The 24,722-nt window shown below is 37.5% G+C and overlaps 1 long non-coding RNA gene across 3 annotated transcripts in view; it reads right to left on the bottom strand.

Annotated features, from left to right (window-relative positions):
* Window positions 1–24,722, bottom strand: part of LOC141502232 (uncharacterized) — a 54,905-nt gene that overhangs the window by 14,572 nt on the left and 15,611 nt on the right. For all 3 annotated transcript variants that reach the window (XR_012472468.1, XR_012472467.1, XR_012472466.1), the window contains exon 3: window positions 7,252–7,381. This is a non-coding gene — a long non-coding RNA (uncharacterized LOC141502232). The remainder of the gene's footprint in view (window positions 1–7,251; window positions 7,382–24,722) is intronic.

The following is a 24,722-nucleotide window of genomic DNA, read 5'->3' as shown; positions in this document are numbered from 1 at the left end:
GTTTTTGTAAGGCAATAGGGTTAAGTGGCTTGCCCAAGGCCACATAGTTAGGTAATTATTAAATGTCTGAGGTTGGATTTGAACTCAGGTACTCCTGACTCCAGGGCTGGTGCTCTATCTACTGCGCCACCTACCGCCCATATGATGCATTTTCAAAACCTATTTTCATGTATTCCTCTCCTACAGAAATAAAGATCAGCAAAGGAAAGGGAAAGGGAAAGGGAAAAACCCTAGTTAAAAGGATGCCATGGGGTGGCTAGGTGGATTAAGCACCGGCCTTGGAGTCAGGAGTACCTAGGTTTAAATCCGGTTTCAGACACTTAATAATTACCTAACTGCGTGGCCTTGGGCAAGTCATTTAACCCCATTTGCCTTGCCAAAAACCTTAAAAAAAAAAGGATGCCATAGAAATGACAGGGACATATAGTGAAATAGCATGTGACAAAGTTCTCATAGTAGAGAAGGCCCATTATCAATTATGGTTTTCCCTAAACAAACAACAAAAAATTCCTTGCTTTGTGGCTGCTGAACATAAGCTTTCTTCCTTTCTAATTGAGAATCAGAATGTCTTTTTACATTCACCTGTTCCTAGATTACTGATCACCAGATGATAGAAATCTATATTCTTGGGATTTCATGAGGAACCTCGGGGGTCATCTGCTCCAACTCAAGCTTGAGCCAGGATCCCCTGGGTAACAATCAAGGGGTAGGAAACCAGAAACCCTGAAACAACTAATCTCACATTTGGATGACTCTAATTTTTGTTAAGTTTCTTCCCCCGCCCCACACACACACACTTAGGGGCTATAACTGAGATTTCACAGTATAGAGAAATCGCAGTGAGGAAACTTCTTGAAGCAATGCAGATCAGAACTTGTTCGACAATTAAAAGTTTTAAAGTTGCTGGGCTGGGCTCAGGGTGGGATGAAGAGAAGATTAAGAGAATAAGTAACTTGCTCAAGGTCACATAGAGGGACATATCAGAGGCAGTACTTGAATCCTGGTCTTCCTGATTCTGAAGCTGTATCTCCATCAACTATATGAAATTACCTATCTTTGTTGTTCAGTCTTTTCAGTTGTGTCTGACTATTTGTGACCCCATTTGGGGTTTTCTCAGTAAAGATACTGAAGTGGTTTGCCTGTCGCTTCTCTAGCTCATTTTACAGATGAGGAACTGAGGGCTAAATGACTTACCTGGGGTCACACAGTTAGTAAGTATCTGAGGCCAGATTTGAATTTAGGACTCCAGGCTGCTGCTCAGCTACAAATCTTTTCTTCTTGCTAAAGTGAATCAAAATATCTTGGTATTTAACCAAAATTATTGTAACTTCTGCTTATTGGTCCTAGTTCTTCCTGTATTTTCCTGCAAAACAAGTCTAATCAACCTCTTTGACATGACACATCTTTAATTTTCTCCATTCCACATGGACACTTGGACTCTCACTCTTGTTTGCCCTATGACCATTTGCCTTATTCAACTGGGAGCTGCATCAAGATGCCACTTACTGTAGCCTCCACACTAAGCCCTGCTCTTTCCATTATCTATTTAAATATGTAGTCCTCCCCTATTAGGACATAAGCTCCTTGGGGGCAGGAACTACCTTATGGGTTTTTTTTTTAATATGAACTCATGTTAGAACAATAACAAGCACATAGCAATGCTTTCTCTTCCTCAGTCTCTGTATTCTAATAGTAGTCAATAAGATTTATTAACTGCCTACTACTTAGCTCTCTGCTACAGAGAGGGTAACTCTGTTAAGCTGGCTATGTTGTTCGAATGCCAAACATATGCTTGCCAAAATGTCTATTTAATAAACTCACACAGGGCAAGAACTCACATAGTGATCAAGGTCTCTCTTAAGAATGTTCTAAGTGGGGGCGGCTAGGTGGCGCAGTGGATAGAGCACCTGGCCTGGAGTCAGGAGTACCTGAGTTCCAATCCAGCCTCAGACACTTAATAATTACCTAGCTGTGCGGCCTTGGGCAAGCCACTTAACCCCACTTAAGCCTTGCAAAAACCTTAAATAAAATAAAATAATAATAGGATAGATAGGGAGGGGAGGGGAGTTTGGGAGTTCAATTTTAAACATGTTGAGTATCTATAAGACTTTAAGTTAAAGGTATCCAGGAGGCATTTGGAGATATGAGAATGGAGGTAAAGAGGAATGTTAGGGTTGGGTAAGTATATTTCAGAATCATCAGCCTAGAGAAGGATGGAATAGTTGGGTGGTGCAGTTAATAGAGTACTGGACCTGGAGTCAGGAAGACTCATCGTCCTGGGTTCAAACTGGGTCTGAAACACTTGATAGTTACTTGACCCTGGACAAGTTACTTAATTCTGTTTGTCTCAATTTCCACATCTGTGAAAATAAACTAGAGAAGAAAATAGCAAGTCTTTTTCCAGTATCTTTGCTAAGAAAACTTTTAATGGCATCACAGAGTCAGATACAACATAAACTGAACAACAACATAGAGAAGATAATGGAGTCCATTGGGAATGATGAAAACACCAAGTGGAAAAGAGAGGAGAGATCAGAACAAAGCCCTGTGGGACATGCAAATGACTTGGATGGAGATCTAGCAAAGGAGACTGAGAAGTGATAAGATAGGTAGGAGGAAAACTATGAAAAAGTAATGTCATGAAAACCTAAAGACAAGAAAATATCAAGGATAAGAGAAAGATTGACAATGTCAAAAGTTTATAGAGATGAAGAAGAGGTCATTAGATTTGGCTTAACTCTGGAGAGAAGTTTTAGTTGAATGATGAGGGTGGAAGTCAGACAATAGAGTTAAGAAGAGAGTGAGAGGAAAAGAAGTGGAGGCATTTATTATAAATGACCTCAAAAAGCAGGAGAGTTGGAATAATTGGGATGAATGGATTAAGTGATGGTCTTTTTAGGGCAAGAGAGACATGGGCATGGAATAGACAGAGGAGAAAGCAAAACATGGCAAGTGTGAGAGAAGGATTGATAGAGGGGTCAATCTACTGGAGAAGACAAGATAGAATGGATCTCTGATACATCTAAGGGAGCTGGCCTTGTTGGGAAAGTCTACCTCATTACATGAGACAGGGTGAAGGAGGAGGTAGTATGAGGAGGCATCTGGGTGATATGAAATGGGGGGGGAAGAGATAATTCAGTGAATGGTTTCAATTTTTTCAGTATAATCTAAGGCAAGACTTTCAGTTAAAAAAGCAGGGGGAAGGGGAGTCATTGAAGTTGGAGGAGCAATGAAAAGGTTTGAAAGAGTCTCTTTGGAGAGTAGAAGAGTGACTTAATTAGGGAAGTATAACTGAATTGCTTTATATAATAAGTAGCCAGTTGAATTTATATTAGTTAAATTACAGCAGATCTAGGCAGGACAGTTGGGTGATTTCCTTCATCTTTGCTCAGCAGCATAGAGTAGGAACAAAAGCAGCAGATTGTGGCAATGATGCAAAACTGAGGCTTGGCAGGGCAAAAGCAGAAACAGGATAAGGGGACCAGGGACTCAAGAGAAGAGGACAGTATAGAGATCATTGGTTGAGCAAGGGACCAAGAGGGGGAAAGACAGAAGAGCCTTGCTTGTTCAAAAGGTGATGACCTGGGAGAGAACTGAGGGTCAAAGAGACTGGAGGTCATAGTGTGATCATAAAACAGCATATGGAGTTGCAATGCAAAAGGAGAAGTGGAATGACAGATGAGGGAATTGCACAATTTTATGAATATAGAAATGATATTCCTTCTTTCTCTTCTACCCTCCTTCCCCTACATCTTTTCTTAATTAGGATAAGCATTTAAATTTCCTTGTATGGTAAAGTTTCAAATTCCCTCACACACTTGGTCACCCTCTTCTGGATTTGCCACAGCTTTTCTTTAAAATGTAGAATTCAGAACTTAACTCCGTACACCAGGTGTGATCTGACCAGGGTAGAATACAGTAGGATAATGACCTCCTTCTTCTAGGAAACTAATCTTCCATTAATACAGTTGGCTGCCATGGCATAACATTGACTTATTCTGACTGTGAAGTTTACCAAAGAGCTCTATCTCCTTTATCCTATTCATGCACAGCTGATTTTTTTGAACCTAGGCTTAGTTCTTTATAGTTATCCCCATTTAATTCCAAATTATTAGTGTTGTTCCAGCCTGTCAAGAACTTTTTGGCTCTCATTTCTGTCAACCAACAAATTAATTATCTCTTTTAAGTTTGTATCATGTATAAATTCATAAAGCAAGCCATTTATACCTTTATTGCTGTGGAGCTGCCTCATCTTTCTATAATAAAATAAAATAATAATGAGCATTTATACATTACCAGGACTGTGCTAAGAGCTTCACAAATCTTGTCTCATTTGATCCTTATAACACTATTATTATCATCCCCTTTCACAGGTGAGGAAGTGAGAAGTTAAATGACTTGCTCAAGGTCACACAGCTGTTACTTGTCTGAGGTTGAATTTGAACCTGGGTCTTTCTGAGCTCCAGGTTAGGTGTTCTATCCACTAGCTGCTCTTTATTATCACATACCCTGACCAATAAAGTATTATCTAACATGTTTCTATGTATGATAGAGGGTCATATATTTCACTTGTTTGGGATCAGCCATTATCTCAGTGTCATAGTGAATTTAGAATCATTATCCTAGGCCTTTCTCTCTGAATCTCTCCTAGCCCTGGGTTATCTTCCTCTTAGTTCTTGGCATTATTTCTTTTGTTTCATTCTTTATCTTTTTCCCCACCTCAAATCAAAATATGGGCAGATATCTTGGGGTTCTTGGGTAGGTTCTGATCTATTTGAAAACGTTTTTATATTGTACAAATTCAAAATAACAAAAATGGGTTTAACTTGAAAATCAGTCTCAAAAACTTGACAAATCTATGGAGCTGTCTGCCCATTTTTGTCATTATCATCCATCTTCAAAAAGACTTTATTACAGATGAAATAACTTATAGCATTGTGGTAAAGCAGTAATAATAACAATAGCTGGCATTTATAAAGCTTTAAGATTTTAGTTATTTAGTTAATAGCTATATTATTGAATGAAATATTCCTAAAATATTCCTAAACTAGTATTAGTGAAAAAAAAGTGGATTGGAGGGTGAACAACTTTTAATGCTAAAAATAGTATTATAAAGCAAATAAAATTTTCTTTAATAAAAACTAATTTATTTTATTATATTTCTTAAATGCATGTAAACTCCAGAATTTATTTCCTTCCATACAGAATAGGTATTTTGAAAAGGTTTACTGAAAGCAATGGATCATATGGACTGAAAGTTTAGAAACTCCACTTTTCAAGCCTGTAAAAAGTGAATTACATCAACATGCACCTACTAGGCACATATCATTTAAGAATAACTATAAATTTTATGTACATATATTTACATTTTTTAAACAAAATGTTGCTTAGACTCTTTTAATAATTAAGAAAGTAACAAATCACTGATACTATTCGAGAAATAGTTTCTTCCTTTCAAGCCATGGATTTCATCCTCTGGGAGTTTGGAACAAAAGTAAAATCAAAATTTTATGAGTGTCAAATCATGTGAATTTATACAAAGAAAGAATTAAAGGATAATTTGTCAAATTTCACAGTCTTGCTTACAAATCCCCAGCAAAACTGTTAGGTTATATTGCAACACTTCTAGACTAGTAAAAACTTACTAGTCTACATAAAATCCAGTTGAAGGAGCAATGCTTCTGAAGAGTGTTGGTGGTCTAGTAAGACAACCTGGCTAGACCAGGAAAACGACTAAAATCAGAGAACATTTGGGTAAAAGAAGAGTTTCCTTGAGGGCTTAAAAAAAAAAAACATTCAAAATGACTCCACAACAGTATAACAATAATTTGGAGGGAATTTTATTGGGGTGGAAGGGCATTCTTTTCTCCTGGGGAAAGCCTACTTTGGTCCTGTTTATTATAAAATACCTCTTGCCAGCTGAGTTTTAACCATTTTCCCCTTATACTAAACTAGAATGAAAACCTTTCTGGAAACAAGCCAATTACTCACAAATTCTCTCTTAAACCAAATTTCTGATTCCTAACCATGGAAGCAGGGAAACTACAAAAGAGGGGATCTTCTGGTCTTTGAATAGCCAGTGTGCAGTGAGGTTCCTAGGAATTCTGCGATCTTGTCTTCGTTCCTTAACCTGTAGTTTGCCTGATTGCTTCCTCAGAGGTTATTGAACAAAGCAGTTGAACATGGTCTTGTGAAATCTGAGAATGTGTTCTACATCTATGTAGTTTCTCATGCCTCCAGACCTCTGAATACATAAAATTAAGCACCTAATAATTCTACACACATGGATAGACGTTAGCTCAGTTGTTCCATATCTGTGAATTTCATTTACTGCCCGTCAGAGTAACAAGGTTAAAACAGCCTGCAGAACAATTGTGGAAATGGGTTTAAAGAAATCTGCCTGTTTATACTTAATCCTCTACTATTGATTAAATGAATAAACTTATTAAGGAAATAAATCTATTTGTAGCTCTCTCATATTTTTGGACTTCTTTGCTTTCTTTGTTTATGATATCTTAGCCTTTATGATTGAATAACCTTTGCTAAAGTTGGATTTGGAGTCAGTGGACCTGGATTCAAATTCTACATACTATTTGAGTGATCTTGGGTAAGGCATATAATCTCTTTGGGATTGTTTCCTCTGTAAAATATGAAACAGAGGCATGGTTAGATGAACTGCAAGGGCCCTTCTAGTTCTAAACCAATGAGTGTAGGTCCTTATAGATTTGAAATTATATCAATAAACAAAAACACATTTTAAGAAAATTGATTTTATTATTATTCTACAGACTAATGGGAAGAAGACTGTTTTTTTCCCCTGAACAATATTTCAGACATATTTCTCTGGGTAATATTGGAGAAATCACAGGGAAAACGATAATTCAGTAAAGTACACAATTTCTTTAGAGAACTTAACAGTTTATTCTTCAAAAGGGGTTAGAGGAATCATATGGCTAGTCCATTTGACATGGACTTTGTTTTGTTTGAAAATAAAATCTCAGTTATGCAATCTCTGCTACCTGACCTGCTCTGCATCCTTATGACAGATCCACATGAACTTTATGATATCAGCTCCTCCTACATCAGAACATCCTACCCATCCTCCTACCTCAGGGATTTTTCACAAATAGCTTTTGTTAATGGTGTTAGCTCCTTCTAGGAAAGATATGTTATTTCACATATTCTGCTCAGGACTATACATTTCTAGTCAATTCTAGTCTAGAATTTTACCCTAAAATGATCAATCATTACCCATCCATTTCTGGTGTATTATTAGCAGCTTTGTCTTCATTTTGAAGGTGCATATGCTTTTCATCTTTCTTGATGTTCTTTCTCCCTTTTTCAGCTCTGAACTTGGAAAATCATGGACATGAACTTCAACCTGTAAAATTAAATCATTTCTAATAGAAAAAACCTTCAAATCCTCTTTCTACAAGTACAAGTTTCATACTATTTTGTGGGGAAAATGAATTAAATATCAACAGCACATTTTTCTTTTGTCTTTGTACCATGTCATACAAATTTCCCAAATTGCTGGGCTTATTTTTCTAGCAAGAAGGAATGAAAAATTAAATTATTCCATACTGTGATACGCTCTTATTTTGTGGCATTAAAAGACCTTGGGCAAAAGTCCAGAGATCCTCACAGAGGGCCCCTTGTAGTTTGTTGGATCAAAGCCAGTCATGCATGGAGGGGAAAAAAATAGGGCAGTCTGTGAATATCCCCATGGACTCTTTCCTTGTTTTTCTTCTACAGTGGAACTGGAAATCCCAGAACTTGTCCAAGGTGTGTGGCCATGCTACAGGAAACCCACATTCAAACGTCAACTCTCCCTTTCCAGCAAAGCTGTGGGGAATCCACTTAAGTCCTGATAGTCTATCCCTAACCTTATAGGAATAAAAGCAAAATTGAGGTCCCTTCACAACTTTACAGAGAAGTTGCCACCTCAGTATAAGGAACTGGAAATACTGAAGGTGGTCCTTCCTAATGCTTCAATAACAACTCACATTTATATGGGGCTTTTAGAATTACAAAGGATTTCTCTCTCGAATTGTGGCATAGAGGTATTAGTATCTTCATCTTGCTGGAAATGGAGGCTTAGATAAATGATGACTTGCCCATTGTCACACATTAGCCAAGCTAATAAATACTAAAATGCAGATCTTCTCACTCCAAACAAGGATCTTTCATTTCAATTCAACAATCTTTTATTAAGTGTCTGATGTTGTGGTCTGTTTCAAAAATGAAGAAGCAACTACATTAATACATATTTATTACAAAGGTTTTTGTTTTGCTTTTAACTGTGAGAGGTGAGATGGAAAGAAAATGAATATGTTTGGTTGAAAAATAAAATGAAAAAAACTTTTTTAAAAAGATTTTGCAAGTCAGATGGGGTTAAGTAGCTTGCCCAAGGCCACACAGCTAGGTAATTATTAAGTGTCTGAGGTCGGATTTGAACTCAGGTACTCCTGACTCCAAGGCCTGTGCTCTATCCACTGCACCACCTAGCCACCCCAAAAAGAACTTTTTAAAGAATTGTAGTCATCAGAAATATTCATCAGTCCCTCAACAGAGCTACTTCAACATTTGCTTTCAGAGATACAGAATTTCACCTGTGGGTAGTCTTTCTACTTAATGCCATTTTTTTTTAGGTTTTTGCAAGGCAAATGGGGTTAAGTGGCTTGCCCAAGGCCACACAGCTAGGTAATTATTGTGCCTGAGACCAGATTTGAACCCAGGTACTGCTGACTCCAGGGCTGGTGCTTTATCCACTATGCCACCTACATTTTGTTTCTTAATAGACAATTTTGTGAATTATGGTTATTCAAAGAACCATTATCTGGTGTCGAACCCTCTGTAGATAAACATCTCTGAATTATGGAGCCTGGTCCCTTCCTTCCTTCCTTCCTTCCTTCCTTCCTTCCTTCCTTCCTTCCTTCCTTCCTTCCTTCCTTCCTTCCTTCCTTCCTTTCTCTTTCTTTCTTTTTTGCAAGGCAAAGAAGTTAAGTGACTTGCCCAAGGTCACAAAGCTAGGCAAGTGTTGGAGGCTCAGGTCTTCCTAACTCCAGGGCTGGTGCTCTATCCACTGCACCACCTAGATGCCCCCATGTCATTTAACATTTATTGAAAGTTTACTGTATGCCAGAGGGCAGTATGAGGTAGTACAGTGGATAGAACATTGGATCTGGAATCTGGAAGTCTAGAGTTCAAATCTGAATTAGACACTTACTAGTTGTATAACCACCCTGTTTCCTTCAGTTTCCTCTTCTGTAAAGTGAATTGGAGAAGGAAAGGCAAACTATCCCAGTTTCTTTACCAAGAAAACCCCAAAAGGGATCACAAAGAGTTAAACATGATTGAAGCATCTCAAAAACAACAACAAAATGTTCTAGGCCTTTGCTAAGGGCTCAGGAAGACAAAATGGTAGTCCCTGCCCTCACAGAGTTCACATTCTAATGAGGAGACAATACGCAAACAACTAAACTTGCAGATATATAGAATATCATAGTCAGTTGTTTTTCAGTCATATCTAAATCTTGGGATGACCCCATTTGGTATTTTCTTGGCAAAGATATTGGAGTGTAAATAGAAGGTAATCTAAGATGAAAGACACTAGCAGCTGGTAGGGTGAGAAGGGTGGGGTCTGAAAAGGCCAAATTAAGATGAGATTTGAGTTAAATCTTGAAGGAAGCCGGGAAAACTAAGTGGCAGAGGTGAGGAAGGAGAACATTCCAGACATGGAACGTAAAGGCAAAAAGTCCAAAAATGAAATGTTATATTCAAAGAATATCAAGGAGAGCTGTTGCCATTGGATCATACTGAAGGGGAATAAAGTATAAGAAGTAAAGTATAAGAATAAAGTATAAGAAGACTATAAGGGTAGGCCAAAAGACTTTAAATGACAAATGGAAGATTTTTACATTCAATCTTGAAAGTAATAGGGAGATAGTAGAGTTTACTAAGTAGGGGGTGAGTGATAACAATACCAGAGCTGTGCTTGGGGAAAATCACATGGGTAACTAATGTGGCAGCTGTGTGAATGGAGAGAAGTGGATGTGAATGAGAGCTGCTTTTTTTGTTGTTATTTTTGCAAGGCGGTGGGGTTAAGTGACTTGCCCAAGGTCACACAGCTAGGTAATTAAGAAGTATCTGAATTTGAATTTGAACTCAGGTCCTCCTGACTCTAGAACCAGTGCTCTATCCATTTAGCTGCCCCAGATATACTTTGAAGGAAGAAATAAGAAGACTTGGAAACAGATTACAATCTCTGTGAGGTGAGGTCAAATGAAGCATTAAGAGTAACATGAAGATTATGGCCACCAACGTTCCTGGTAATATCAAATGGTTCAGTATTATAGACTAAAATGGTATTAGTAGAAATGACATTAAAGATAAAGCATTGTTACATTTTGCCCCTGCATCCCAAGGACCATGGGACTCTTCCTCCTTACCTGCAGCTGAAACCTTTCATTTGTATTGATTTCCTGAATAGAATGTGAACTCCTTGTGAGCTGGGACTGTTTTACTTTCCTATTTCTATTCTCAGGACTTAGTACTTAGTACTTAAGATACAGTAAGCAATTAATAAATTCTTTATTCATTCATTTGTGCATTCATACATTGCGAGCCTGTTTTTTCTGATGATACATTAATAAGGTGAGTATAAAAATTGAAAAGGATTGTTACATAGTTAAATAAAAAGAACAAAGAGAATGGTGTACAGAATGTACAAGAATATAAATTAAAAGATCAATCAATAAAAACCATTATATGTCAGATGTTATGCTTGGTACTGGGAATAAAAAGACAGAAGGGAAAGTCCCCATGAAAGTCCTCAAGGAATTTATACAATTTGGGGAGATAGCACATATACATATACAGAAATACCAGTCAATTGTGGTTGGGAAGATGCTAATGGAGGCAATCATGAAAAGCCTCTTGAAAAAAAAGGGATGTTTAAGCTGAGTTTTTCGAAAAATTAATAATTCTAAGATAAAGAGGTGAGTGAGAAGTGTATTTCAGGCATGAGGGATAGCTTGTATGAAGGCATGAATATAGGAGACAGAGGGTTGTTTATGAGGGCCTGAGTAACTGGAAAATCAAGGAAAAACTCAAAGAACAGACAAAAAAAATCTGACTTATAGCAGTGAGGTGGTGGACTTAAAAACCCAAATGTTGTATAGACATTGTTAGATGCAGTTAACTGTAATAGGTAATTTTGCTTGTTAAAAGGGAGGATTCAGTTTGGGGATAGTGGTTGTTGGTTTGTCAGAGTTGAAGCAATTATGATATAGAGATACATGGCATCAATAAACATATTAAAATAATGACCAATGTGCCTTCTCAACAAAATGAGAACATTTAAAATTTTAAGAATACTTTCCTTCAAGAGGTAATAATGCTAATTTTCAGTTATTGAATGACTGGTTTGTAGTTACTATCCCATTGCAGATACTACCTGATAGATGCAAGCAGGAAAAAAAAAACTAAGTACTTCAAGACTGAAAATGACTATTTGCTGTGTTACAGATATTCAAATTCTGAAGAACAATGAGCGGCTTCCATTCTGAATTAAATACTACTCCATGCCTCACTGAGGGTGGTGCCCTTGAGTGCTAGAGTTCTGTGTCAGTAGAGTGCAAGCCCTAACAAGGTCCTACCAAACTGGAAAAGCTTTGAGTAAGAGCTAAGTGATAGACTGTGTGTTTGCTGTTGGAGGACCAGCCTCCATAATTCAGAGATGTTTATCAAAAGAGGGTTGGGCACCAGATAATGGATTTCTTTGAATAACAGTAACTCACAAAATTGTCTATTAAGAAACAAAAAGACATTAAGTGGAAAGAATACCCACAGAGGTGAAATTCTACTCTGAAAGCAAATGTTGAAGTAGCCTTGTTGAAGTATTGAAGAATATTTCTGATGACTATAGTTCTTTAAAAAGTGTTTTTCACTTTATTTTTAAACTTAGAATATTTTTTCAATATTTATTTTATTTCCATCTCACCCCCACAGTTAAAAACATAACAAGAAAACCCTTTGTAACAAATATGCATTGTCTTTCATTTTTGAAGCAGACCACAACATCATGACATGACAAGCACATGAATTGGATTTGAATGAGGGGGATGCTGTGCTAAGTTACCAGCTGCACTTTCTCCTCCAACAGAAACATCTGGGTCCAGTGGTCAGATATGAATCATGACAACTGGAGATGGCCCTGGATGTGAGGCAGAGTTAAGTGACTTGCCCAGTGTATGAGTCAAGTCTCAGGCTGGATTCGAACTCCCATACTTCTCACTTCAAGGTCACTGCTCTATCCACTGTACCACCTAACTGGCCTGCATTAATGAATACATTTTAGTAGAATGTAAGCAATTTGAAGGCAAGGATTGTTTGCCTTTGACCCCCATCCCGAGTACAATGTCTGACACACAAAGGAGCTTGAACAATATTTTCTGAATGGCATGGAATGACTTACAACGTCTTAAGACTGTTTGCCACCACTGTATTTCTGTTGTTTATCATCTTACAATCCTCATTTTCTGTTTTTCCTTTAACCTAGTGCCACCATTTTCCTCCTGTGCTTGCCATTCATATCTTATCTAAAGTGATAAGTCACTCAGAGGGAGAGGACAAACAAGAGTTTTCAGTGCCCAGCTCACAACCTGTTGCTTAGTTTCAAAGTGGTTTGTAACTACAAAAACTTGCGATTGACTAGTCTGAAAGATCGAAAAAATATACAAGATTTATAGAATCACACTTAAAAGGGACAATAATACCTCTCCCAGACCAAGTACCCCCATACAAACAAATATAAACACATTTATATAAATTACTTTTATTTACACTATTTTTAAAAGAAATTATAGCAAGGAAAATCTATAAAATGCTTCCAACAAATTCTTTCTACACTTCTGGTCTGGACTATAGGCTAGAGGGAACATTATGTTAAGGGCTTTCGTTTATGAAGTAGTTTGCCCGGGGCTGAAATAATTTCAGCCTGTTTGACCTAGGGCTCAGCACAAACACTAGTCTCTTTATTAATGAGTTTTCTCTGTGGCAAGGTAAAGTGTTCTTCAATGCAAACTGTTTTTATTTTCAAATATTTCTTAGTCTGTGAAGAGAAACAAAAGTGTATCCCAAGGGATTCTATGTCATTGTTCTAAAAAATTACACACCTAGTCCAGTTTGGGGATTTATGCTTTGGAAAATGAAATTTTACATATATATATTATATATATACATACATATATATAAAATATATATGAAATTAAAAATGAATACAATTAAAAGAAATTAAGGAAGAGCCATTTGTATTGCCCAAGACATTGACATTGATTCCACTTGGAATCATTGCTGCTTTAAAAACAAAAACTAAAATAAATGCAATGCCAATATGTCTTAGTGACAACAGAAACAGGCTTTGGCCAGGTCTGTGCATAGTTGGAGGATGAAGAAAATAAGTTTTGAAAAGCAATGGGCATTGCTGATTATAGATTTTTATTAGAAACAGATGTTGAGCTCTGGATTTCTGTGTCAGACAAGCATTATTAAAACAAGTCAGCTAAGCTAAGTACCGTAATACCTGCTTTTTCCCCTTTCCTTTCCTTTTTTTTAAGAGAGAAAATTTAACAAATTTGATTCATTATGACTTCCTTTTACAAAGCTCTAGGACATTTAAGAAAGAAAAACAATCCAAGTTATTTTGTATTCACTTGCTGAATAAAGTAGATAGTGTATTGTGAAATAAAATAGAAGGGATTTTTTTCCTTCTTCATTTTGTTAATACTAAAACAGATTTTGAAGATGTCCATGAAAACTCTCTCTACTAGTGTGTTGAAGCTTCCTATCTCTAAAGCCTAAAATGACTTATGGCTTTATGATGTTAGGTCATTTTTCAGTCATGTTCAATTCTCCATAACCCCATTTGGGGTTTTCTTGGTAGATAGGTTTCCTGTTTCCTTTTCCAGGTAATTTTACAGATGAAGAAACTGAGGCAAACAGGGTTAAGTGATTTGCCTAGGATAACCCAACTGGGTCAGATTTGAACTCAGGAAGAAGATTTCTGGATTCTAGGTTCAGGAATCTATTTACTATACCACCTAGCTGTCCTTGACTTAATGCTATATACCCTTTTAAAATTATTGTCTCACTTAGAATGTGTTCATGTGTAGCTCAGAAATTACTTCTTCCTGTTCTGTGGATCAGTAGAGATTTGAATTTGGAAAGAGGGATTTTTGATGGTGATTTATACCTATATTGTCTCATTTGCCTCCTACCTCATTTCCAGACAAGGACCTACTGAATTTAATATAGGTCTTGATTTTCTAGAGCTCACTGGGCTAAAGCCCTTAATAAATACTTGTTTCCAAGCTCCCTCCTCTCCCACACTTTCCCTGGTCATCTACATCCGCATCATGGTCTGTAATTTGTTCTTTTCAAAGTTGCTTCCAGTCTATGCAAGTCTCTGGTCTCTGACAGGACCCTTTGCCCCAGCTCATCGCTCTGTTCCCCATGTTTATTATTTCTCTATATCTTTTGGTGGGGAAAAAAGCTTAATCAAAACAAAAACCTCTTCCCTAACCCAGAAGCTATCCCCAGCCTTTATTAGAAAACTACCTTTCCCTACATTGCAATAAAGGAAAGTCCTTTTTGACAACTGGTGGGAAAACTCCTTTCCCAATGCTCCAAATATGAGTAGTAATCCTCTTTTCCTCCCCTTGTGAAGTAAAGAAAGATGCACACTGAACAGTCTTGCATGCTAAGGACTTAGTAGTTAAATGGATTAATGTCAAATTATACATTTTATGATGATTTTGTAATATCATTTTCCTAGAACAACAAATGTATTTAAGGATTTGTTAGGTTGGGAAAGCTACGGAAGAGATTTTTCTTACTAGAAATCTCAAGCAAGGTAGAGCAACAGTGAAAAGATCTGTGATACTTTGGCCAATCATATTATTACTCTGGGACTTGGTTCTTCATTTGTAAAATGGTGGAAGGAGTGGGGTAGAAATGTGTGTATGAACTAAAGGGCTGCTGAGGTCCCTTTCATCTTTAATTCTGTGATACTCTGATGATACTATGATCTGCATCACTCTCTCCCCATAAAATACTGTTAAGAAAGAGGCTGTTATTGTTTGTCCTTCGTTTTTCAAGAGGACCAATGACATCATGGGGTGATGTCTTGACTTGTGTGTGAATTGGATTTAAGTGAGGTAGAGTTGCACAAAGAAAGAAAGAAAGAAAGAAAGGAAAGAAGAAAACTGGACTTGAGAAGATATTAATCTGAGATCAAGTCTTACAAAGTTTGAATTTTATTAGGAACCATCCTTTCCCAACAAATGCTGATGGATACAATTCCTGAAATAGATTTTTTCCTTTGGCCTAATTATTCTTCCCCTGTGAAAATGCAAAATAACCCTCAACAGAGGTAAATAAATACTGAGTCATCTCAGTCATTTAAACCTTAATGTGAATGAGTTTATTTGAAACTAGTACAAGAGCTTTTGAAAAATTTGAGAGAGGCAGGCTGATAAAAAGAAGCAGAATAGCCCCCAAAGGGGCTCTAAGGCCCTGTACCAGATTCCTGATGATTAGCTTCCTTTTGCTTTCAAACACAGAAACTCATTTCAAAAATGAAACATTCCTAATATCACCTCCAACAAAAACAACAACAAAAAGAGGTTACTCTATTCTGTGAAAACCACAGGAAAGTGGATGGCCTCAACAGTGGGACAGAAGCAAATTAAGAAGGGGTTGTTAAGATGGACTTGTTTAAATGAATTCCTGCAACCCAGAACGACTCTTTATTTATTTTTGCTTTTGAGCCTGAGGTCTGTCTTTTCTTCCATTGTATCACCCTCTAACTTAGGGAATTCCTGACTTACTTTATATATATTCTTCAGGCTCTATCCCTGAATGAAAAGAAAATGGATTTTTATACATATATGAGTGCAAAAAAATGTTAAGCCTCCAAGAAGATTGTTTACTCTTTCTGAACATCTTTTTCTCTTTTTAAGGCAAATTTTCATTGCCCCAAACAAAGTGTGTTTGTATGTGCATATGTATATGTATGTGTATGTAGAGGAACAGTTGCAAAATGCCAGAGGACAAGTCTACCAAAGAATTAGTAGCAAAATATACTTCTTTTTTGTTCTGCCTGGAAGGAGCTGTATTTTTCCAAAGGGATTTTCATGTTAAATCTTCAATTCTACAGGTTGGCCCCAAGCAAGTGCCAAATAAACAGCTGCATAGCCCAGGGACTCTAAGCTTAGGGGAACCCTCCTCTCTTTGTACTTTTGCCAGCACACACATCTGGGGTTTCACCTAGCTGCTTGGCCAAAGCAAGCCCAATCCCTACCATGTGACCCAACACTCACTACACCTGCTTCTTTGCTAAGCAGAATGCCCCATCCCCAGATGGCCTAAATGCAGCCTAGGGAGATTTGAACAAGGCCTACTTGTATTCCCATTTAATAAAGCCAACTCTTATTCATTTAAGGCAAACTATGCAGGATTAAACCTTATGGAAGATTAATTTTGGCCCATAATTAATCATCTGGGTGATCTGAGGTCGAAACTGATCCTCTTCTTACTTGGCTCTTGAAATGTGTCTCCAACAGTAGAACCAAAGCTTCTGTTTCTGGGCCAGGGCACTGTAGAGCCTTGGTGTGATCAGCTCCTACATAAAGCTTTTCCCTCTCTGAGGAGAAAACAACAAATGGGCCTTTGTGACAGAGGATGCAATTTCAGTGGTCAAAATGAATGCAAAACAGAAAGATACCTAGCAAACCCTCCTCTCCATGGGCAGAATGAGGTAAAAGAAATGAAAATTTAAAAGTAGAGAAATAGAAGAAATACCATATTATAACACTTTTCTAAAATAAATTGTCTTCACTTTTATTTGTGTTTGCCTCAATCCTGGTTGTGGTTTCTAACACTGTGAAAGTGTCTGCTATACAATGATGGGAACTAGAACCACTCCAAGAAAATGATAACAGAGATATTTGCAGGGTCAGCTCTTCAAGGGATAACAATAGCTTACATTGGCATAACTCTTTAGAGTTACAGAGCACTATCCCTATATTATTTCATTTAATTTGAATGACAACACTCAGGAGGAGGTTGAGGAAGGGAGGGGAGGAAATTTGGGCAAAGGTTCTTATCTTTATAGAAGAATGACAACAGTTCACATTTATTTAGGACTTCAAGGTTTATAAAAGGCTACACATAAATAGGGTGTTCCCAAAAGTCTTAGCTTTAGCTTAATAACTTAAAAGTGAACTAAGACTTTTGGGACATCATATTTTAGCTCATTTGATCAAAAAAGTGACCTCAGAAAAGTTACAAGTCTTGCCAAAGTCACAAAATTAGAAAATGGCAACTCCTTTCAGTGCTCCAGAGAAAAACCACATCAATAATACAATCTTAGCACCTGATCTGTTTTTCATTCATTTTGTCTGATTAATGCATGAGCACTATTTTATTAATGTTTTACAACCAAGGTATCAGACTCCAGGGGTGACACCCTCAAGTGAAACTTGAACTAGATTGAAATGTCATTGGGAAATATTTAACAAAATAAATAAAAAAATACAATAAAATGTAGAAAACATTACATTTTAAAAGTAAGTCAATATGCCTGTCTGTAGGGATCCTTATATACTGATTAATCCCCATTCTCTCCCCACCTCTTTTCAATTTCACACTATTGTTTTACATGATTTGAAATAATGATAGCTAACATTTTCATATGCCAGCTACTTTACAATTATTATTCCTTTGATCCTCACAACCACTTTGGGAGGTAGGTGGTATTATGATGTCCATTTTATAGATAAGGAAACTGAGGCTAACAGAGATAAAGTGATTTGACTAAGGCCACATTGCTAGAAAGTATCTGAGGCTACATTTGAACTCAGGTCTTCCTGACTCCAGACCCAATATTCTATGCAGTGGGTCACCTACTTGCTCCAAAATGGAATAGCAAGAACTTTTTAATAAATTTTCTTGCCTATTATTTATACATCTCTTAACATCTCTCTACTCATAAAGTGTAGCCTTCAAGAGCTAGACGAGACTCTAGAGACAACTAGGTATGGTTCCTACCTGTCACCCACCTTGCTGTCTAACACAGTAGCAGATATAAAAGTCTTGTTATATCATCCTTACTCCCCCCCCCCATATGTTGATGTGCAGTCGCTTTTCAGTGGTGTCCAACTCTTCATAATCCCATTTGAAGTTTTCTTGGCAAAGATACTAGAATGGTTGGTCATTTTCTTCTCCAGCTCATTTTACAGATGAGGAAACTGAGGCCAACAAGGTTAAGTGATTTGCTTAGGATAACACAGTTAGAATCTGAAGTCAGATTTGAATTCATTAAGATGAAACTTCCTGACTCCACAGCCAGCATTCTATCCACTGTGATACCTAGCTGGTCCCACCTCCATATACCTCCTATTTAACTAGAATTTGAAAACTAATTATTCTACATTTTAACAAGATAAAACAATGGATTAATCCAGAAACCATTTAGACCAAACACCAGGCAGTTTTTCAGCTCCCTTTTGTGTTTGTCTTTCTCTATTAGACTATTAGCTCTTTAAAAAGCAGGGACTGTCTTTCATATTTATGTCCTGAGTGAGGGATATATAGTAGACATTTACTAAATACCTATTGATTGATTCAATGCTTTTTCATGCATTTGCATATAGGCTATAGTTTTTCAAAGATGAACTTTTTCATTCAAAGATGAATATTTTTCAATATTTCAATACTTCAAATAATGTATCATTAATAAAGGCACCCCCTCCAAATGGGAGAACAGAAACCATGCATTCCTTCTTATTGGTGTGATTCACTATACCCCAATAAATCCACCACAGGGCCCACCAAAAATGATAGGCGACCTTCCTTTAGGAATTAATATTAGTTAGCTATTGATGAAATCATTAGGTTATCATCCCCCAATATATCCCTAGTACATCTATAATCTTTCATTTGCAGGACTGATTTATTATCTTTTCTATAATAATATTAGTTAACATTTATATAATGCTTACAATGTGCTTTATAAATATTATCTTATTTGATCCTCATAACAACTCTGGGAGGTAGGTGCCATTATTATCCCCATTTTATAGATAAGGAAACTGAGGCCTGATGACTTGTTTCCAACAGCTAGTAAGTATCTAAAACTGGATTTGAACTCAGATCTTTTTCACTCCAGGACCTACATTCCACCCACTTTGCTACCTAGCTACATCTCCTTAAAGATACATTTTCTCTTACTTTAGTTGCACAATGTGTCATTGCCAATATGCTATATCTTAAATATGGCCACAAGATATTTCTCTTTCAGGCAACCTACAATTTTAATTCTTTGGAGATTGAGAGTATTTTATAAGTTAAAAACATATAACTTCATAATACTCATCATAATAATCTCATAAATATAGATAGTGATATTAAAGAAAGGGATTTTTTGGCTTTTTGGAGAGAAACTTGGGGTCATTGAAAGTACTTTGCAGTTTCCCACATTCTTTGTCACCTGAGCTTTGGGGGCCAGTTTTGCTGCTTACGTGCAGGGGATGCTCAACATATACTCCACTGAATGGCATGATATTCTCTGTACCACAGCCCTTTGGAAGCCTAGGATGTGTGAATAGAGAATAATTACAGCTTAGGAGCAGGCAGTTTTCCTTCTGGCAGACTTCGTAAAGGACAATGTTGGCAGAGAAGGAAAGAAAGAACTGAGTCTGAAGCCATTAAAGGCCCATAAGGCACCTCTCTAAAAATGCCCTCCAAGTTATTTCATTTCATTCTGAATCCCATACGGCTTATCCCCACACACACCAGTTTGTGAGCTCTGTTCTTTTCCTTGGCCACAGGCTGTGCCCTAACCCTAATCCCAACCAGCTGTCTCATGAATGCAAGCCTTTGTCACCGGGAGAACCAGGGGAGAGAGTGTGGATAGATTAATACAAATCTATCACCACCACCAGAAAAGCAACACAGAATCCATGCCCTATCTATTGCTGGTGAGTCAGTAATGCCATTATTTTATATGAAGGACAAAATTATAAAAAATGATAACTAGATTTTTCAACTGATCACAGGGCTAGAAAAGACACCAAGAAATTATACATTCTCTACCTTCCATTGTGTCTAGGCAAATTGCCTCTAAATCAACCAGGGCAGATGGTTCTCTGTCTAACTCTTAATGATCTCCAATAAAGAAGATTTTACAACCTCCCATAGTAATCTGTGCCACTGATGAACATGAGTGAAATCTCACATCTGACCCAAATCTCTCCTGCTGCAATTTAAGCTCATTTCTTTTAGCTCTGGTCTAAGTGCAACTGAACAGCAGTTGGTCATCATCCACCTTAAAATAATCTTTCTATATTCATCCAAAGACAAAGAACCTCATCATACTTCTATTAATTATGATCAGTGATAGTATATTTTTTTAATCTTCTTTCAAGAATTCTATTTTCTGAGAAAATTTTCTGAGTTTCATTATCTGTCCTCTATTTTTCCAATTTTCTTTTTCTTTTGGATTTTGCAAGGCCATGGGGTTAAATGACTTGTCTAAAGTCACACAGCTAAGTATCTTTTTGATTTTCTTAAAATTTAAATTCCCTGGGGGCATTTAGGTGGAGCATTAGATAGAGCATCAGCCCTGAAGACAGGAGGACCTGAGTTCAAATCTAGCCTCACACTTAATAATTGCCTAGCTGTGTGATCTTGGGCAAGTCACTTAATCCCATTGCCTTAAATAAAAAAAAAGTTGAATTCCCATCCTTCACTACTCACCCAAGTATTCTTTGATTCAGGTAATAGCCTCCCTACCATTCATCAAGACATTCCATATCTAGGTTCAGAGCATTTTCATTGGTTATCTGTTTTCTATACTTGGAATTCTCTCCCTCCTCATCTCTGCTTCTTGGATTTGCTGGCTTTCTCCTTTCACTTTCTTCTTAATCCCACTCTGTCTTCTGACCTCATTATTCCACCAAAACTTCTGTCTGCAAAGTTACAGTGATCTCTTAGTTGCCAAATCCAATGGCCTTTTCTCAGTCCTCATTCTCTTAGACCTCAACCTCTCTGCAGCCTTTGACACTGTTGATCATTCTCTTCTCTTTGGTACTTTCTAGATTTTTCAGTACACCTTTCAGTCTTGATTCTCTTCCTATCTATCCTACTGCTCCTTCTCAGTCTTCTTTACCAGATCTTCCTCCACATTATGCCCCCTAACTATAGGTGCCCTATAAGATTTTCTGTCCCATGCCTCTTCCTTCTGTACTACTTCTCTTGGTGTTCTCAGCTTCTATGGATTTAATTTAATACCTCTAATTTGCACATCTATTCTATCCTAACCCCTTTGCTAACCTCCAATCTTGAATCTCCAACTGCCTTTCACATATCTCAAATTGGATGTTCAGTAGAACATCCTAAATTCAACATGTCTAAAATTGAGCTCATTCTCTTTCCCTGTAAGATAACCTTCCCAATCTCCTATCTTCTCTATTGGTTGAAGAGGTTGTTCTTCATTCTCAAAAAGGACCAAAATAACATTGCTATGTTAGAGTCAAGCTATAGTGTGTCTGACTGTGGCAGACCAATGTTATCTCAATGCTCTACTACAGCTTGGGCACAAATAGTTAATGTGAACATTTGGGATGAATTCTCTCTTAGCAATTCTGCTTTTCTTATAGAGCACAGCATCTTTGATGAGGCCACATCAAGTTGGGTGATCCTGTGCCAGTGTCTGCCATATCACAGACTCAGTTAGGAAGCTCTTCAGAGAGACTTTGAGAGTGTTCTTGTATTGCTTTTTTTTTAGGTTTTTGTAAGGCAAACAGGGTTAAGTGGCTTGCCCAAGGTCACACAGCTAGGTAATTATTAAGTGTCTGAGACCGGATTTGAACCCATGTACTCCTGACTTCAGGGCTAGTGCTTTATCCACTATGCCACCTAGCTGCCCTATCACTTCTTTCAATCACCATGTAATCACTTGTCTTCTTACTACAGAATTCTCTTAAGACAGTCTATTAAGCAAGTATGGGCCAGCCCACTGAAGTTGCCCTCTCTTCAGTATGGCGGTTCAATGCAAGAAAGACCTCAGTGTTCAGTTTATCCTGTCAGGTGATCTTTAGAATTCTCCTAAAATAATTCAAATGGAAGCAACTCAGTTTCTTGACAAAATGTTGGTAGACTGTTCTGGCTTCACATCATTCTCCTAGGTGTCATCCTCAATTCCTCACTCTCTTACACTCTATATCTATATCTAATCTGTTGCCAACACCTATTGATCTCACCTGTGTGACATTTTAAAAATATATCCCTTTCTTTTCTTCTACAATTCCATCACTTTCTAGAGCAGGGTCTCATTACTTTGTGTCTGCAATTCCATGCTGGTGGATCTACCTGCCTCAGCTCTCTCCCCACTTCAATCTACCTTCCATTCAGTCAACTAAGTGGATTTTTTTTTAAGTTTTTGCAAGGCAAATAGAGTTAAGTGGCTTGCCCAAGGCCACACAGCTAGGTAATTATTAAGTGTCTGAGACCAGATTTGAACTCAGGGACTCCTGACTCCAAGGCCAGTGCTTTATCCACTACACCACCTAGCTGCCCCTAAGTGGATTTCTTAAAGGGCAGGTCAGATCATGTCACAACCCAACTCAGTAAACTCCAGTGGCTCCCCATTTACCTCTGGGAGCAAATGTAAAATCCTGTGTTTGGTTTTCAAAGCCCTTCATAACTTGCTTCCTCCATTTCCAGTCTTCTAGAGGCCTTACTGGCCTCCTTTCTTCATTCCTGAAGCAAGACATACCCATCTCTTGGCTCTGGGCATTTCTTCTGGTTGTCCTTTCTGACTGAATGCTTTTTTACCTTATCTCCACCTTCCTAGCTTCTCAGTCTTCCTTTAAGTCCCAACTAAATTCCATTGCCTATAAGAAACTTTTCCCAACCCTTCTTAATTCTAGAGCTTTTCCTCTATTATTTTCTTTTTGCTTGAACATATTTGTGTGCTTGTTGTCTCCCCATTGAATTGTGAGCTCCTTAAGGCCAGGAACTGTCTCTTTTGCCTCTTTTTTGGATTCTTGCTAATTAGCAGAATGTCTGGCACCTAGTAGGTGATTAATAAATGCTTAGTTGATTTAATACATGCTTATGGACTGACAGGATAATAATCGACAGAGGGAAGGCATTATAATTAAGAGGGTTTGAGAAAGGCTTCCTGTGGAAAGTGAGATTTCAGCTGGGACTTTGAAGGAAGCCAGGGAAGCCAGGAGGTAGATGAATATTCCAGACATGGGGGAGAGCCAGAGAAAATGCTCAGAGCTGAAAGTTGGAATGAGAGAATGGAGTGTTTTATTCTGGGAACAGCAAAGAGCCTGATGTAACCAGATCAAAGAGTATAAGGTAGGGTAGGGGCAGGTATAAAGTGTAAGAAATTTGGTAGACGGCAAGGCAGGTTAAGGTACTTGGTAGACACTTAAGAAATACTTGTTTTCTTCTCTATCCTTTAAATTAGAATCCATAAACCAATGGCAATGAAATTCATTATCTGGGAGGTAAATTCTGTAATGAGTGTTTTAAAGATATTCTTGATTTGACACTGCTAACCTCTACCAGGATTTCTTAATCTGAGAAACAGAAACTGTTTTTTTTAAATCTTTTGAAAACTAAGTTTCAATATAATTGACTTCCTTTATAATCCCATGTGTTTATTTAGAAACATTATGAGGAGGGGTCCCAAGGCTGCAGCAGACTGCCAAAGGGGTCCTTGACCCCAAAATGTTAAGAGCCCTGATTTAGATTTTACTTTTTGTAAGAGGAAGTAAAAGTTCAGATGACTAAACCCATGAAACAGGCAGCTCAGTTTAGATGCCAAGCAGGAAAAGGCTGCTTGAAAATTGACTTTTTTTTTCCCTTTGGCCCAGACCTGTGATTTCATCAATCTGGGGAACTCCCTATGTGAAAACTCTCCCTCTGTTTGCTCCCTCCAGGACAGATTAGCAGCTCCTATTCTTAGAGAGCCTGTGAGGCTGTGAGATGTTACATGACCATGATCACCCAGAGTCAGAGTACGTGTCAGAGGTTGTATCCAAGTCTGATGAGGTCAGTTCTCCAGCCATTTCTAAAAGGAAGAAAATATTACTCCTTTTTTAGAAATGGCTTATCTGGCTCAGCAGTAAGTACTAGGTAGGATCCCTGACTTCTTGGATGAGTTTTTCTATTCTTTTTTCATGAATTACTTGTAAATCTATTTTTTAATTTAAAACATAAGGGTAATACAATTGTAATTGTGAATTAATTGTAAAGGGGGAGGGTACTGTCCAGCAGCTGCAGAATTAATCAAATCTGAGAAATATACTCACAATTAGGCTCTTGAAATAGACAACTGGGATGAATATGGTTGTTTGTTCTTGAACTGTCAATCCATTCAAAAACTGAACATTTCGAATTTCCTTTCTTCTTTATACTTATCCTAAAGTAATTCTAGGAAAAACTGTTAATTATAATGACAGTTCCATAATATCAAAAATGAATACACATCTATGGGGCGGCTAGGTGCCGCAGTGGATAAAGCACCAGCCATGGAGTCAGGAGTACCTGGGTTCAAATCCAGTCTCAGACACTTAATAATTACCTAGCTGTGTGGCCTTGGGCAAGCCACTTAACCCCGTTTGCCTTTCAAAAACCTAAAA

Source organism: Macrotis lagotis, chromosome X (genome assembly GCF_037893015.1).
Source record: "Macrotis lagotis isolate mMagLag1 chromosome X, bilby.v1.9.chrom.fasta, whole genome shotgun sequence".
NCBI classification, from domain to species: domain Eukaryota; kingdom Metazoa; phylum Chordata; class Mammalia; order Peramelemorphia; family Peramelidae; genus Macrotis; species Macrotis lagotis.
Note: the sequence above shows the minus strand (reverse complement) of the source record. Positions and strands in the feature narration are given on the sequence as shown.